The sequence below is a fragment of the Lycorma delicatula genome, chromosome 5 (genome assembly GCF_047948215.1).
Source record: "Lycorma delicatula isolate Av1 chromosome 5, ASM4794821v1, whole genome shotgun sequence".
In the NCBI taxonomy this organism is placed as follows: domain Eukaryota; kingdom Metazoa; phylum Arthropoda; class Insecta; order Hemiptera; family Fulgoridae; genus Lycorma; species Lycorma delicatula.
Genome location: NC_134459.1, coordinates 81,735,925 through 81,752,576, shown reverse-complemented (window position 1 = coordinate 81,752,576; position 16,652 = coordinate 81,735,925).

The following is a 16,652-nucleotide window of genomic DNA, read 5'->3' as shown; positions in this document are numbered from 1 at the left end:
TAATTTTTGGTGTGAAATTTTCATGCGAGTATCTAAAGGCAAATGACGATATCAACTTGATTGTGGTGTATGTAATCTTCATGCGAATATTTAAAACCCAAATTTCTAGATTTTCTGAAATTCCACCTTGAAAAGGGCGAAGAAAGGTAAAAGAATTTTGAACAGTGATTGCAAATTTTCCCCATTTCCGATTAAACTAAAGAGATATTCAGTAGAATTGGGCTAGCAAATACTTTTCAGATAAATATCTAAAAACCATTATCGGTTTTTTGTAAATTCGATTTTTTAAGGGGTTTGACGGTACAGCGCGGCGACTCAACATACACAGACTCTGTCACTGTTTCTGTACGTGCGACGCAACTAGCTGCACCTGCCTCCGGTTAGTTGGCTAAAAAACACGCGTAAAAGAAAGAATTGACCGCGTGGGAAACGCAAATAACCATATAAAGAGGTCGAAGGTGTGTTGGGGATGCCAGTTTATTATAAAATTAAGAGACATACGAAAATAAATTTTTCTACAAAGATGAAATCGTATTTAATTTCATTTAATTTGTGAGTCGTTAAACCACCTACCGAATTTATGACCATAAAAAAACAAAAAATCTAATAGTAAAATATTTTGGACCATTTTTTTGTACTTTCATTTCAGCAACACCTCATTTTTTTTTGGTTGATTATTGTCACGTTTTCGGAATTTTCAGTTTAATTTTTTTCTTTTATTTTGTTTGATGATATTGTCACGTAAGCTTGAAGCTTGTGCGTGGGGTATGGAAATGGAATTTTGTAATGTATGAAAAATGGTATGCCTGACCGGGATTCAAACTCGGACCTCCGGATGAGAGGAGATTTTTGTATTTCATCTATAAAAATATATAATTAAAATGTGATTTTTTAATAGGTATTAAATGAAACAGAATTCTAATATTACATTATCAAAAATGATAGATTAGATCTACTATATATATATTGATTAAATGATATATAATATTAATGTAATAATTCAAAATTGTATTTTTTAATACATAAAAATTTGATATGGACACCACATCACTTCCTTGTACGTTTATTAAATTACATATACTAATTTTTGCTGCACTTCATTTAAACTTATTTTATTTGAAAGTGAGATATGATCCTCCAATTCTTTAATAAAAGTGAACAGTTACACAATTGCTAAAACATTAGTTTTTATTAACATCGAATACTATTATTAAATCAATAATCTTACCTAAAATAATCGGTCACGGTAAAAATCCCTTGATTCCTCTTTAATGTATTGTTTACCAAATAATCCAATAATAGAAACTGATTATTCTACACCGTTAAGGTCAAAATTAATATCAAAGTCAAATATCAAGGTCAAAATAATAAAATTAATGGTTTGTAACCAGTATACAGGAGTTCACTAAACGGAATAGTTTAATTATTAACTTTTATTTATATATCACACCAGAAATCTAGTGCATATTACGCACAAGTGAAAAAAAATTCAACAATCACTTTAAATTGAATACAATTCAAAAATGTATTTTATTTTTCTGTAAAATAATTAAATGATTTTTAAAAAAATAAATATACAATTTTTATAAGAATTTGCTAAGAAAATCCAAAAATAATACGATTCTAACTTAAAATTTTCAATTAATATTAAATAATCAGATTTTTCAACAAATCTATTAATTTATCTTATTTTAGTTCTAATTTTATTTCACTAATAATTTTTTTCATTTCTAAAATTACCACTTAATTATTATTTATTGTAATTTTTTTTACAATCAAAAATTAATTTATTAAATCAGTATTTAAAAAAAAAATAAAATAAATAAAAAAACAAAAGGAGATGAAGTCTGATTTAAACCGATGTGCCTTCCCTTTGAGATCCAAATATTTCATTAATTAAAATTTTAATTTTAATTTCGATAGCAATAAAATAAGAAGGTGCACAACTAGATGTTACAACAGTGCTAAATCCAAAATTTCAACATCCTACGTCTAATCATTTCTGAGTTATGCGAGATACATGCGCACATACATTCGTACGTAGAGACATCGCGCTGAAACTAGTCAAAATAGATTCAGGAATGGTCAAAATGAATATTTCCGTTGAAATCCGAAAATTTTCGCGATCGCAATACTTTCTTTACTTCGTACAAGGAAGTAAAATTATCACAGTTAACAATGAATCGTAAAGAACCATACATTTATCTAAAATATATTTGAGTATGAATTTTCTTCTTTGTACGAAGTATAGGAAATATTTTGATCGCGGAAATTTTAGTTTACAGACATCAACGGAAATATCTATTTTGACCATCCCTGAATCCATTTGACTACTTTCGGCGTGTCGTCTATACGTACGTATTTATCTCGCATAACTCAAAAATGATTAGCCGTAGGATGTTGAAATTATGGACTTAGGACTATAGTAACATCTAGTTGTGCTCCTCTCCTTTTGACTGCAATCGACTGGACCAAAAGTGTACAAAAAATGCCCAAAATCCAAACAATTTGAATTTCGGACTTTTTCTTAACTGCAGTAATATGAGAGATTTTCAACGATATATCATAATTGGAACTTATTTTCATTGGTTTCAGAGTTATAGCCAAATAAATGTTTAATTAATGAAATATTTGGATCTTACAAAGACACATAGGTTCGAATCTGACTTCATTTCTTTTTTTTTAATTTAAATATATTGATTTATTAATAATTTATTAATCTCTAATTATAAAAAAAACTTTTATGATAAATAATAATTCAATAACAATAAAAAAAAAATGAAAAAATATCAGAAATTATTAATGAAATAAAATTTTATGTACTTTTAATTTAAAAAAAAAATTTGTGTATGTAATTTAATAGACGTACAATGAAGTCATGTGGTGTTCACGTCACATTTTTTTTTGTTATAACATTTTTGAGGTACTACAATATTTGTATTTTGTTAAGAATTCGATAAAAAAAAATAATAATTATAAAAATGCTTTATTTGTTAAATTTTTATCTTTTTAGAATTAATTTATCAGTTCTATTTATTTAAATAGATAATTATAAAATCTAATATTAGGAGACAGGTCCAAAAAAAGTTTAAATTAGTCGTAGAGTTGGTGTGGTGTATGTTATAAACGTTAAATATTATAATGGAAATAAGAATGTATTAATGCGTAGCGACAGAAATATCTCCTTACTAAAGCTTGTTATTTCCTGCTTTATGCAGAATATTTATACCATATCATTTATTTGTTCCTCTTTTTCATTTAAAGGTATATTTTTAACCCTACAATTGACGTCATCAGAAAAAATCTCTCAACATTTAAAAAATTACAATTCTTTTATTTGAGTGAGCTTGATGATGCAATACTAATTCCAGATAAATCATCGATGATTACGTTAACGTTCCAGGGCAGTATTTTTTTCAAAATCGTTCGCAATACATAACGTTAAAAGACAGTTTTATTTTCACTTTTTAGAATTTTGTTTCAGCCCAAAATGAACGAGAACAATTTATTAGATAAATTTCTTATTTTATTAAAATAAGAAATGTAAGCGGGTAAATAATGCTAAAATTTACCGTGTAAAATTATTAGCGATTGATTTTTTTATTACTTGTTAGTTTATGGACGCATAATATCAGAGGTTCTCATGAAACCTCATACATAAAACTAAGCGACCATGTAAGCGGGTGGTCGATGAAAAAAAATAGGGGAGAAAAAGCAGCCGAACGCTTGAGATAAGAGGAAGATCATTTTGTTGTGGGTGTGGAAAGATGCAATTCGAGGGTGGGATTATAGGTCCCGTCGCGTCCTTATTGAAAGGGGATTCATGCACGCGCCAGCCACCTGCTATACTCTTACACTTCTATTCTATACAGATTGTCCGCGTGGGAAGATTTTATTCGATACATCGACGAACGACAAAATCCTAGGATCAAAACCACTTATATTCTTTATGTATACTAATTTAAGTAAAATGTGATCGAGATTTTTGAAGTAATCATATAATGAAAATGTAATTAGCTTTTTAAAATGTCAAAGAAAAAAATAATTATACGAAGTTTTAAAAATTTATTAAAACATAATATTTACAATTTTGGTATTAAATTGCAGCGTGAAAGAAATTAATATTTATTAACAAATCTGAAATGTAAACTTTGATTTAGTATTAGAAAGATTTAACAGTTTAACTCCGCGGTTTGGATAATAACAACAAAAATATCGGTGTAATCATGTCTTCTCAAGCCAAAAAACAGAAATTCGGATTTTCAATGTGTTCTTCCTGTTAAAATATTTAACCCTCTTGGATTTTTTTTTTTTTTGAAGTTAATACATTATCTATATCAAATATGAAGAATTTATATCAAGCCAAAGCTCCTTCGATTTTTTCCTTGGGAGTTGAAAAGCATTTTTTAAATTACGTATTAATTTTACATATTTTTCTCTTTTATTTTCTCGTATTGACCGAAGAAAACATTGTAGTTGTGAAATTCTCCATAGCTAAATTTTGAAATAAAGGCTTTTTTAACATAATCTGAAATCATTCAATTAGTTATCTTAGAAATGTCCTCGGAACTATTTTCTTTACGCAAAACGGCAAATATTTAAGACCTTACAAGAATTAAATTTTGCTAAAAGTTAGATTTTGCGTTTTAGTTTCAACGTATTATTTAAATTATAAATATCTTTTAAATCGTTATCTACTTTCATTAAATTTCTATTAAAAGAAGTGAATTCATTCAATTTTATTTCAATTTAAGGAATAAAAGTAATAAATACCAGAGATGTATTTATGTTACCACGATTACTAATTGGTTGAAATCTGTTAATTTATTATATAATGGTTCAATGTTACACACTCTACTTTCATAAAATTTTGATTGTAATCTGTATTTTTGATATATGTAGGCATTGCTTTTCCCGCATTATCTATCTGTATATATATATATATATATATATATATACTACTACTACTACTACTCCTACTACTACTGTAGATAAACTGATGAAAATTTGTTTGCACGTTCTTCTTAGGTGTAAGTGCACACTAACAAAGGAGTTTTGGAAATTCTGAGTTGAAAGGGTTAAAACAGAGTAACAATGAAATTTACTAATTTTTTTTTAAATTTCTCGGTAACAAATGAACATGTCAACTTGATTTTTGTTGTGTATAATCTTCATGTAGATATCTGAAAACTAATTTCTAGATTTTTCGAAACAAACACAGCTACTGCCACTGTTTCTGTATGTGCAACGAGACTGGCTGTACCTTCCTCCGATTATTTGACTAAAAAACAAAAAAATAAAAAGATTTACCACGACGGGAAACGCAAGTAACCATATAGAGCGAGCGAAGCCGCCACGGGGTTTCTAGTACTTACTAGTAGTTTCTACTGAATATCCTCTATTTCCACCTCATCCGTTTATTAATATTATTTTTTTTTTATCAACAAATAATTTTATCTAGGAAAAACTTTACAGATATTAAGTAGATTCCATCCTTCTAAATCGTTGAATCATTTTTTTGATAAACATACATTACGAAAATAAAAAAAAAACTTTTTTTAAAATTAATTTTTGAGTAACAATAACATTCAATTTGATTTAACTTCCTAAGGAATAAAAATACCACATAGATGTCTGATCCAAGCGAGCGCGTGCACACACAGAGAAAGAGTTATCGATTTCTGTTATCTCATTTTTTAATGATGTAATTTATACTCTCTATTTAAAATTTTATTTATAAATTTAAATAATAATTTTCTAACATGTTATTTATCCTTACTATTTTCTTTAACATTATAAACTAAGTTACTGAAAATCTACTTAATGATATTCTGAACGATAAGATCGCTTTCTATGTAAATTTAGATTAAAATTACAAAATTAAAAATTTTTAGCATATAATATCAGTTTTCTTACATTAAAAAAAAAACAAAAAACAACAATATATTTAATTCTGTTCTTATATTATTTTAATTATTGGTATAGAATTATTGGTATTTTATTTCATTAATTTTTTTGTAAAGCCATATTTCATTTGACTCTTGTTGCGTTTTACGAAATAAGGCGAGAGATAAATAAAACTGGAGACTTATTTCTATTTCTTTGTTTAGTTAACTATTGTCTCAGTCTACAATTAAAAAGTTCATACTATTTACTTAAAATATTTTTATTCGATTGATTTTCATCACCTCTATTATTCAAAAGATTTTATCACTAATAAATACTTTTTATTTTTTGCGAAAAACAGTTTCGTGTTATCATCGCCCGGAAAACAAAAATATGAAATATAAAAATAAAATATGAAATCTAATAAGACAACAACAAAATTAAAACAAAATAGAATCTTAAAGTAGAACTTTAAAAACAAAAGTAAAATAAAAAAATTAGACTAAAATGTTAAATACAAAAATATACGACTATCGTACAAAAAAAGAAAATTTTAAGAGCACCATTAAAAAGTATGTAAAATACTAATACTTCGAAAAAATAAAAATACCCGATGCAAAACTTATCTATTATTGCCCAGGATTTGACGAAAATTCCTGGGCAATTTAAATTTACGACGCAAGGCCGCATATGCGGGTTTATTTTCAGCTGACATTAGGTACCCGTGAGTAGCTCTCGTACGTCCTATCCGCAATCGGCAGAGGACTACTTCCTCTCGGCGAGTTTTCTTGTGGGAGGAATCCCATGACAACACAGTATCTTTGGTATAGTGAAGTTTGTTGTCGACTGTGGCAATCCAGTCTTCTTGCCGCCTCGCGCGAAGTGCGTGTTAGACGTGGTTAATAATGTCGTATGTAGTAACACGGGTAGTGAAGGATGTTTGGCTACATGCGACTTTAGCAGCGGAATCTGCACGTACATTACCCGAAATCCTCACGTGACTGGGGATCCAGCAGAAACTCACTTGTGTGTTGCGATGGTTCAACTCGCGATTGTGTTATAGATCTCGGTGACGATAGAATGTCTATAATAAAAGTTTTCTAAGCTTGGAGAGCACTACACGAGTCGCTACAAATAAGGAAATGACGGTACCTAGGGTTAATGATGTTCAAAGCCTTACGTATAGCATATAGTTCAGCTGTAAAGTCCCTCGTAAGACGATATGTTGATCCTGTATTTTATATCGTAAGGTCAAATATAAAATTAATAAGGACTTGTAGCATATCTAAAAGTTTGCAACATTTTGATTTTAATTCTTTGATGGTGACCCACGTTAGGCGGCTGTCAAAAAAATTAAGTATCAGTAGAAATAGCAGTTAGCTCTCGACAGAGAAAGACTTGACGAATAAAGGGGTCTCGCAGACGAGAAAAGACTTTTTGATTTTGTTTCCTCAGGTGAAAATGTGAAGATGGTAACCTAAGCTTCAAGGCAAGATAGATATAGTGTTCTGTAGTAGTTTCTGCTGTGGTTGTTGAGTGGGACGCAATATATATCGCACAATCATAAAAAAATAAAGAACTCGAGAACTCCTACTACTACTACTTTAACACAGGAATTTAATACCACTGTCTAAACAGATAGCCAGTCGATTGTGACCTGCAACAATGTATAATTTATTTTTTCCGTGATTTAAATGACAGAACTATTTTATGGCATTTTTATGGCCTTTATTTCCCCTCATTTATAAGACCCAATAAATTTTAAATAAATAAAGTAGTATAATCTTTTTAAAAATAATCAGTGAAATATCACCTTTAAAAAAACACACCAAATTTTCAGATTTGATTAAGATAACCAGAATTATGCGATCCTAAAACCGGGGAATACAGTGAAGAAACTTTTCCCCAAGCTCAATATTTTGATTTGAATTAACCAAGTACATATTTTGTTGTATGTTTATTTTTTTATTTTTTATCGTTCCCCTTTTTTATCTCCCCCCTGGAGCCGGATTCGCAACTAAGCTTGTACACAGTTCCAGGGGATGCATCGCATCAAACTACTTCGGCAGGAACTAAGGTTTCCCCCTCAGGTAGACGGGACTCGAACTTTAAACATTCGCCATGCCTTTAATGAGGGGACCCATCGGGGTCCCCCTACCGAGACTTCGGTCTTGACGCCACGCCTCTAATGGGGAACCCCAGAGGGATCCCCCACCGGGACTACGGTCTTACTTTTCCCCCTGTCGTGAAGTTCCAAAGGAACTTATAACAAAACGACATATCCGTCTTTAATATTACAAAGTTTCCTACGCCAAACTTAATAGGAAGAGCACGGAATGAGATGATTTCCCTTCGTCTTCTTAACTGAGCCAGATATTTAGTTGCATATGAGCATTTTTAACTCACCGAAATCCGGGTAACATTTTGCTCTACATGTAAACCTTGATTCTATTCACCATAGGTTCTGCTTGTACGTAAGTTTCATTGCTGTAGAAAATCAGTTTTGACATCTATCTCTCGTATTCTGGTGCTTTAAATTCGTCATAACTATTACAAAGATTGGGACAGGTAACGTAAAGAAACAAATTAATACACCTCCTAATTGAAATAAAAATACGCGTGCAGTGGTAATACGCAGTTTAGTACGTTATATACATTCATATAGTAGATTATGTAGTTTATATTACAAGCAATATAAACGTATTGCTTCATATTACAGGAAAACATGTTAATTTTCTGTTGAAAAATTTTACCTTGAGCAAGAAAGAACGATAACATACAAAAGAGGCAACATAGAAATTTAGCTTTAACCGTTGAGAAAGTGGATATTTTTGATAGAATATAGTAAATTTTAAAAGTAATAGTATTAAATTAATATTAATTTGGTTGATTAACGATTTCTTTAAAACAAATGTTATGACAGATCGGAAAAAAGAGATATGTGAAAACTTCTAACTAGATGAAGCGAAACAGTTATACCTAACGTTTAGAGTTAAAAGAATATTGATGTTAGTAATTCCAACTAGATTCTTGATTCATTATAAATTAAAGTATAGGTCTGATTAATTCAGCAGCCAAATGGAAGGAAGAGTAAAAATAATAGCTGAATTGATTAATATTAAAATATATAAATCAAATAAAGATGTTTTAATTTGCATTGGGGTAAAATATTAATGTAGAATAGATAGAAATAGAAACATGTAAAACAATATTAAATAACATTTTATAAAAAAAGAAAGAGAAAAGTAGAATATAATATAATCAGTTTTAAGAAAATGGTAAAGAATGTAAGTATCCTGTAATGTTTAACGTATTAGTTAAGAGATATTTAGGAGGAAAAGATACCTGGTTATTTTAATCTAATAGAATATGTATTCGCCATTCGGGATAATCATCCTCTATAATAGAAATCTTTTTTTATCGAACACCTATATTTTCTCTTTTTAGTAATTTTTAACGAAATAATGCTTATTTGAATGTAAATTTTTTATTTGTACGTTACTTTAGAACGTATATAAATGATTAGAATTTTTTTTTAGTTAAAAAAAAACACTTTACATTCCTAAATAATCAGTTTGTGCTTGTAACTAGTTTAGCATATCTACGGCGGGTTTTTCGTATAAATTGAAAGCGTATCACAACCTCCCGTTAACATGAAACTTTTATTTAACTGGATTATATAACGACCCAATAAACAACCGTTTGTACTGTTGTATAGAAGAGGGTGCATTTGTAGCGAGAGGGGTTTTCGGGAAAGCGGTAGTCGTGTGCACACATTAATATAATCTAGCAAGAGCCGGTCGGTCGGGTATATGTAAGAACAGAATGGAACGAGAAGGGGGTTGAACGGGGAACTAGATTTGTATCGAAGGGGTACAGGGGCGACTAATGAACAGACCGGGGATTGCGTGGGAACAAAGGACGGTGGTCAGAGGTAATTAATTCATCTGCTGTCGAACAGATTGCGCCACCTAGTCCCTCGGGATACACACACACGAACACACATACCGTACACATATCAATTGTACCACTTGTCACATCGTTTATTAAACTCCATTACTGTGGTCCAAATTAAATCCTATCATCATATAAAAAAAACTCTATTCATCCAAATTAAAAGCCAAATCCTGAAATAGGTTCCCTCGGTAGTCCCCGATGAGACCACGGACAAGCGATTAGTTCAGTTTTCCCAGTTTAGCGTTGTTAAATAGCTCCCACCGCTTTTATACTTTTACCTCACCCTCTTCCTGACCTAAAATCAACTACCGACAACATTGAAACGACATTTATTTCATTTAATGCATGTATCTAACATTTAAACCACTTCAATTCATTAATTTATTAATTTTTTTGTCTACTCGTATTTTGTTTTATCTAGATATAGATTAAAAGTCATTCAAGCGATCAGAATTGTACGTTTTTAAGTTTTATAAATATATTATTATTTATAATATTAATCGTATTTAAATTTTTACTGAATTAATTTTTCTGATTTCATAATATATAATCATATAAATCATGCAAACATTTTATTAAATTTAATAAAATTTAAATCTATCCTATAATTATAATCAGTTTACTTTATTAAATAGGTTAAATCTTAACCTGCACAACTTTAATAATGAAATTTTAGACGTTTATTATCTTAGTTTAACAGGTACAGGTAAACATAAATTATTTTTTTTTAAACGTATAGTTTACCTATTTAGTAAAACTTTGTGTTATCATAGTTTCAGATTTTTTTGTTATATATGGAAGAAATACAATATATATATTTTTTATATAATATTTTTATCATATTAATAACAAAAATCAGATCTGTACTCTTGTCTGCTTTTTTTTGCTAACATTATTGCTTGGAGAGGGGGTATACAACAACAAACACCAATGAGGTATAGCTTTCATGATATTTCGCCTCCTTTTTATATTAGTTTATGAAAATTTGTATTACGATTGATAAAAATCCATTTGTAGTCGTTGTCGATTCTTTATTCTAGCTGTCAATAGCAGGTCACATATTATTCGATAATTTAATAAGCAACTGTTACCGAATAATCATTAAAATTTTTACTTAATTAAACTTATTTAAATAACTTTTGCTCATTTACTTGTTATATGTTTTATTATATATAAAGTATATTAACATTTCGGTGTTGGTTAAATAAAAATGCTGTGTTAAGTATGAAAAAAAGACGTAAATTTTAAAAATATTTTGTAATTCTATAACGAAGGTAATAAAACGCCTGTTTGCCAGAGTAAAAAATAATATTTAACAATAGCGGTAAGCGCTACTAGCATGATTAGAGTAGGTATCATCCCATCTCACGTACTTAGTAGTGTTAAGAGAGAAACGAAATTTTTTATTCATTTGTTCTGTACCAGACGAAAGACCAGCTTATTGCTTTCATATTTTTATTCAATTATAAAAATAACTTTCTGAGTTACCCACCGTTCTTAACTCGTAAGAGAAATGGGTTGGTATCACCTGTCTGAAATTTAAAAATTGTCTGCGATATTCTATTGCTCGAGAAAAAAATCTGGTTAGTATTTGGTATCTGATAATACTATTTACCTTTATACCAAATAATCTAAATCATATTTGTGTTTTTGTCTAATAAAATATATCTAGTGTTAATGTAACCGCTACGGTAGAACTATAATTCATAACTGAAAACAAACATTACGTATTTATATTTTTAATTAACAACTGAAACCGTCTGAAGCAATTTATCGTGCAGCTTTATTTGGTTCTTTAGATTTTTTTACATTGAATTAATAATGTCATAATTTTATGATTGGTTATTCTTTAAACTGAAATTTTACAAATTGTGACCTGCAATGATAATTTACGAAGCGATTTTCTAGGAGACAGTATCAGTCGGTTTTTTAATTTGTAAATCATTACAAATTTTAATTTTTAATTTGTAAATCATTACTGTTAGCACCAGAGCGTTCATTATTTCCATTCCCACAATTTGTGAGTAAACTTTAATAATATATATTCTTGTGTTAGACGACTTATTTCAAAATCACTCTTGGATCTGTATAAGAAAATTATTTCGTAATGTTTTATATTTAAATAACCGATCTCCGCAGCGGAGTAGTAACACCTCGGCCTTTCAACCTGGAGAATCCCGGGTTTGAATCCCGATCAGGCATGGAATTTTTTATACGCTACAAAATTCCATTTCCATATTCCCACGTACAAGCTTTTCTGTAACCTTCTGTGGTGAATTAATTCATCAAGCCAAAAAAAAACTTCCTCTAGTCAAAAATAATAATAAAATCTATTCACAACAAACACTTTATAAAGCAAGTAAACCTAACTGTTTAACTGAATGATATATGCCGCATTTAGAAATAAATTCATAGTTGGAAATAGAATAACAATAATTCCCTTCTGCCTAGGGATAATTTTCAAAATCTTGGTGACGTGAAATTTAGACCACATGTTAAAAAAATGCATTATTCAATCACCACACTATAATACTATTAGTAAAACTACTGAGTAGGAATATTGTAGATATATGGCATTGTTTCCCTACACAAAACCCCACATTAATTTGTTATCTTAATATAACTGTAACCAGTTATTGTTTTAACTGTGATATACTTAAAGTGTGGAATTTAGAAGAAACAGAAATGAGAATAGTCTTCTGTAAAAATAATTTTGTCCATTAAACAGTTAGTCCCTGTTGTAAACAGAGAAAAATTATTATTTGTGGAACTGAATTTTACCTTCAATTCGGTGGGATTGAGGTAATAATGAACAACAGTATTGTTGTACATTATTACCTTCATTCATTAAGCCGTATGTATATACGACTTAATGAATGAAAAATTAATTTTCCGTTACCTTCATTCATTAAGTCGTATATACATACGGCTTAATGAATGAAGGTAACGGAAAATTAATTTTCATTTTTCTTACTACAAAAAACAAACATTCTATGCCGAATTATTCCTTAGAATTAAGGTTGCTTGTTATCCCTGAAAGTAATGATTCTATATTCTGACATGATTAACGTCTTATGTTTTGAATTCAGTAATGTTATTTTAAAAACATATAATAGTTATCTTTAAGCAATTTATTATTAGCCATAAAAAAATTATAATGAATAAAAAAAATTACGACGAATTTGGTTCAAACAAATTCAAGTTGCTAAATTTTATTTTACTCTTGAGAAATAAAAATTAGACTAGCCGATCAGCTTTCCTGCAACTGAGGAATAACCTTTATCGAAATCATTTTAATTTGAGGAAGAGAAGTGATTAAATGTTAAATTTTCTTTGTAATGTTAAGGCTTGGATTTTATCAGAACCATCGTTCAAGATAATAGACATTTTGATATGTTGGTCTATCGAAGACTGCTTACGATCAGTTGTTGGTGAGATAAGTTCGTAGTAAAGATTTACTCAGAAAGCTGAAAATAAGTACCGAGTTATTTAAGAAGGTTCAGAGGAAAATACTAGAGCATATTGCATCATAAAGAGAAAATCATATGAAAAGAAGAAAAATTTCACGGTTGAAGAATTTAAGTCAATGGTTTTTAAGCAATTAGGTCTTTGAAGTTATAATTTCTCAGATGGTTTCCAACGTTCGACTAAAGACGTGGTGCATAAAAAAAGAAAAGTTTTATGTAAGAAATAAAATGTTAAATCTCAGATAAGTAATAAGTTTACCGTTACGGTATAAATATTTAATACTACTACATATTTTTTCAGTGATTTAAAATTATTTGGAAGCAGTAATTTTAATTTAAATTAAAAAAAAGTATTCTTTTAATTAAGTTTTAATTAAGAAAATAAAAGTAATAATACAAACATAAAGATTGTCTCTTAATGAAAAAATTAGATGCAGTTGGATAAATAATTAAATTTTAAATTAAAAATAAAATAATATTATGTAATTTATATTAAAAAGCGATCGTGATAATACGTATTACAGTAAGCTTCAAAGAGAAGTAGTCTTTATGTACTTTACTTCCTTCTAAGTTCAGTGAGCGAGAGAGCGCAGTGTAACAGTCTAGAATGAGCTTCTCTGTAAGCCCTGAGTCCTAAGTAACTCCTTTCCATCCCTTTAGCATCCCCCAAAGGGCTGGAAATTGAGGAACAAAACTTCCTCATTATTTCTTCTCTTTCTCTGTTCTTCTACGTAATCCTCCCTTCTTTCTTTTTACTTTATTTTATCTTTCTTCTCTTTCTTTTTTCTTTATTAAGGATACGTTTTATTTATGCATTATATTCCTTATATTTTTAATCATACTTGTTGATTTGATCTCAATAGTATTTGGTATTATTTTTAATATGATATTATTTTATTTATAAAGCGATTTTAAGGATGTTTTATTATTTGCAAATATTTAAGTAATCTTTTTTAACTAATATTTTACATATTTATTACTACTTATTAAAATTTGTAATACATTTTATCCGTAATATTTGAAGTGATCGGTAAGTATTTTTTCCTTTAATTCTCTATTTGCATTAGTCTTTATAATCGTATTGAGGTAAACATTTTTTAATAAAATAGTAGCATAAGTTCCTTTATACACATCACTGGTTCCTTAAATTTACTTCAAAACCGCCACCTTGCAGAACCAGTAATAAAAATTTTATCCATTCATGAGGAGGCATAATTGAAGTGGTAAAATACCAAACCGAATCCTGCATGAAATAATTGCAGAAGTATTACCTAATGTTTGTAAAATTTATTTCACAATACCACAACTAAAAAAATGTATTGCAAGTGTACGTTATATAAAAATTACAGGAGTTCTACTCCTGTAATTTTATAGGAGTTTTATAGGAATTATTCTTACTAACTTACACTTGCTCTGTAATTCCAGAGTTATAGCGAAATAGAATTTTAATTAATGAAATATTTGGATCCTACAAGGGGAATCCGTTCATCCGACTTCATCTCCTTTTTTTTACTCTTTTTTAGTTTAAATATATTGATTTATTAATAAGCTTTTCCCTCATATTGTAAAAATATTTTTACAATAAACAATAATTCAATAATAAAAATAAAAAAATATCAGAAATTATTAATGAAATAAAATTTTATGTACTTTTCATTTTAATAAATGTGTGTATGTAATTTAATAGGCGTACAAGGAAGTTATGTGGTGTCCACATCAAATTTTTAATATATATATTAAAGGTTGAATACTAAAAATTCTGTGCATTTTTCGTGTTTTTGATACAATTTATCAAACCAGAACTTATGATTTGTTTAGTGGTTTGTGTTTATTTGTTATTGGAATTTGGTAAGTAGCAGGTTTTATTTGGTTCATTAATTTATTCGGGAGAGTAGTGAATGTATTATTTAAGCTTAATGGTTTAATTTTTCCAATTTTCATTTAGCTTTCATATTTTGAATTTTTCTAAGTTACTGCTAGTCTCGTTACTTCTTCATTTTTTATTCTGTTTCGCTATTTAAACTTTTCTCCAATCTCCTCCACGCTCATATTTAAAATGCTTCAGTCTTCTTTTTTCTTTTTCATAGTGTCCATGATTCACATCTATACAAAAGCAAAAACATATACACTTTAAAAAACTCTTCTTCAAATTTAACTCCATCTTACTACTTGACAACTTTTTTTTTCTTTAGAACGCTTCCTTATCTACTTACTGATTATCTAAGTATAGCAGTAGCTAATTCTTATTTTTACTGTGTTTATTTTTATAATCTCCATTTAACTCGGTATCTAACTGTCTGACTATTTTATTTGTTCTATTCTTTCTTCTGTGCAAACATTCATTGTTTTTTGTTTCCAATCTTTATTACTTTTTTTCTTAGAATTAATTTCCATTTGTATCTTGTCATAATTTTGAAATTACCTATTGAACATCCTACGGTTCATCCTAAAAGTTCCATTTTATCTACAAATCTTATAAAATTTATTCACGTTCCTCCTGTGCTAATCCCATTATCTTTTAAATATTTTTTATATTATCTTAAATAGATATTAAAATCAAGAGAATTATCATTAGTTAAACTACTCTGGTTGAAGACCGTATATTTTCATAACCGTTTACTGACTCAGGTACAATTCTTTAATTATTTTTTTTTGCTTTTCCAATTATTGCTTTGGCTTCTTAATATTTCAACTAGTTTATCCCATTTTATGCAGTCGAAACATTTTCCATATATATATATATATATATGGAAAATTATATATAAATCCCTTTCGGCAAGCCGTAAAGCGGAGGTAGATTTCACCGGTGTTAAGTAGGGGATAAAAAAGATTTCCGCCTTAAAATTAAGAAAAACTTCAGACTTACTCAGTACGACAATGGTTACATGTGAAAAAAGTTTCACATGTTTAGCATGTAACAAGTCACATCTTAAAATTCCATTAATATTTTTGTCATGTCTTGCCGTAAAGGTTGGTCATATTAAAAATTGTCTCAGACGAATTTTTTAGGTAATGTTTAGAGGACTAACGACCACTTTAAACGATTCGATACTGTGCCTATTAAGGGAGGTGTGATTTTTTTTTGTCTTCAGAACCCTATTTTTTCCACTCCCTGAGCCAATGATTGGTGATATCAAAAAACCTTACTTAGATAAAGTTTTATGCCCTTATCCAAAGAATAGTGGAAACTACTTTAAACGAATTCAATATTTTACTTAACAAGAAAGTTATAGCGATATTTTTTTCGCAAAAGCCCCATTGTCCGATTTCGTTCATTAACGAACTCGACCGACATTTTGGGTCGTTATATTTTATGTATCAATTTGAAAGTGATTGACGCAA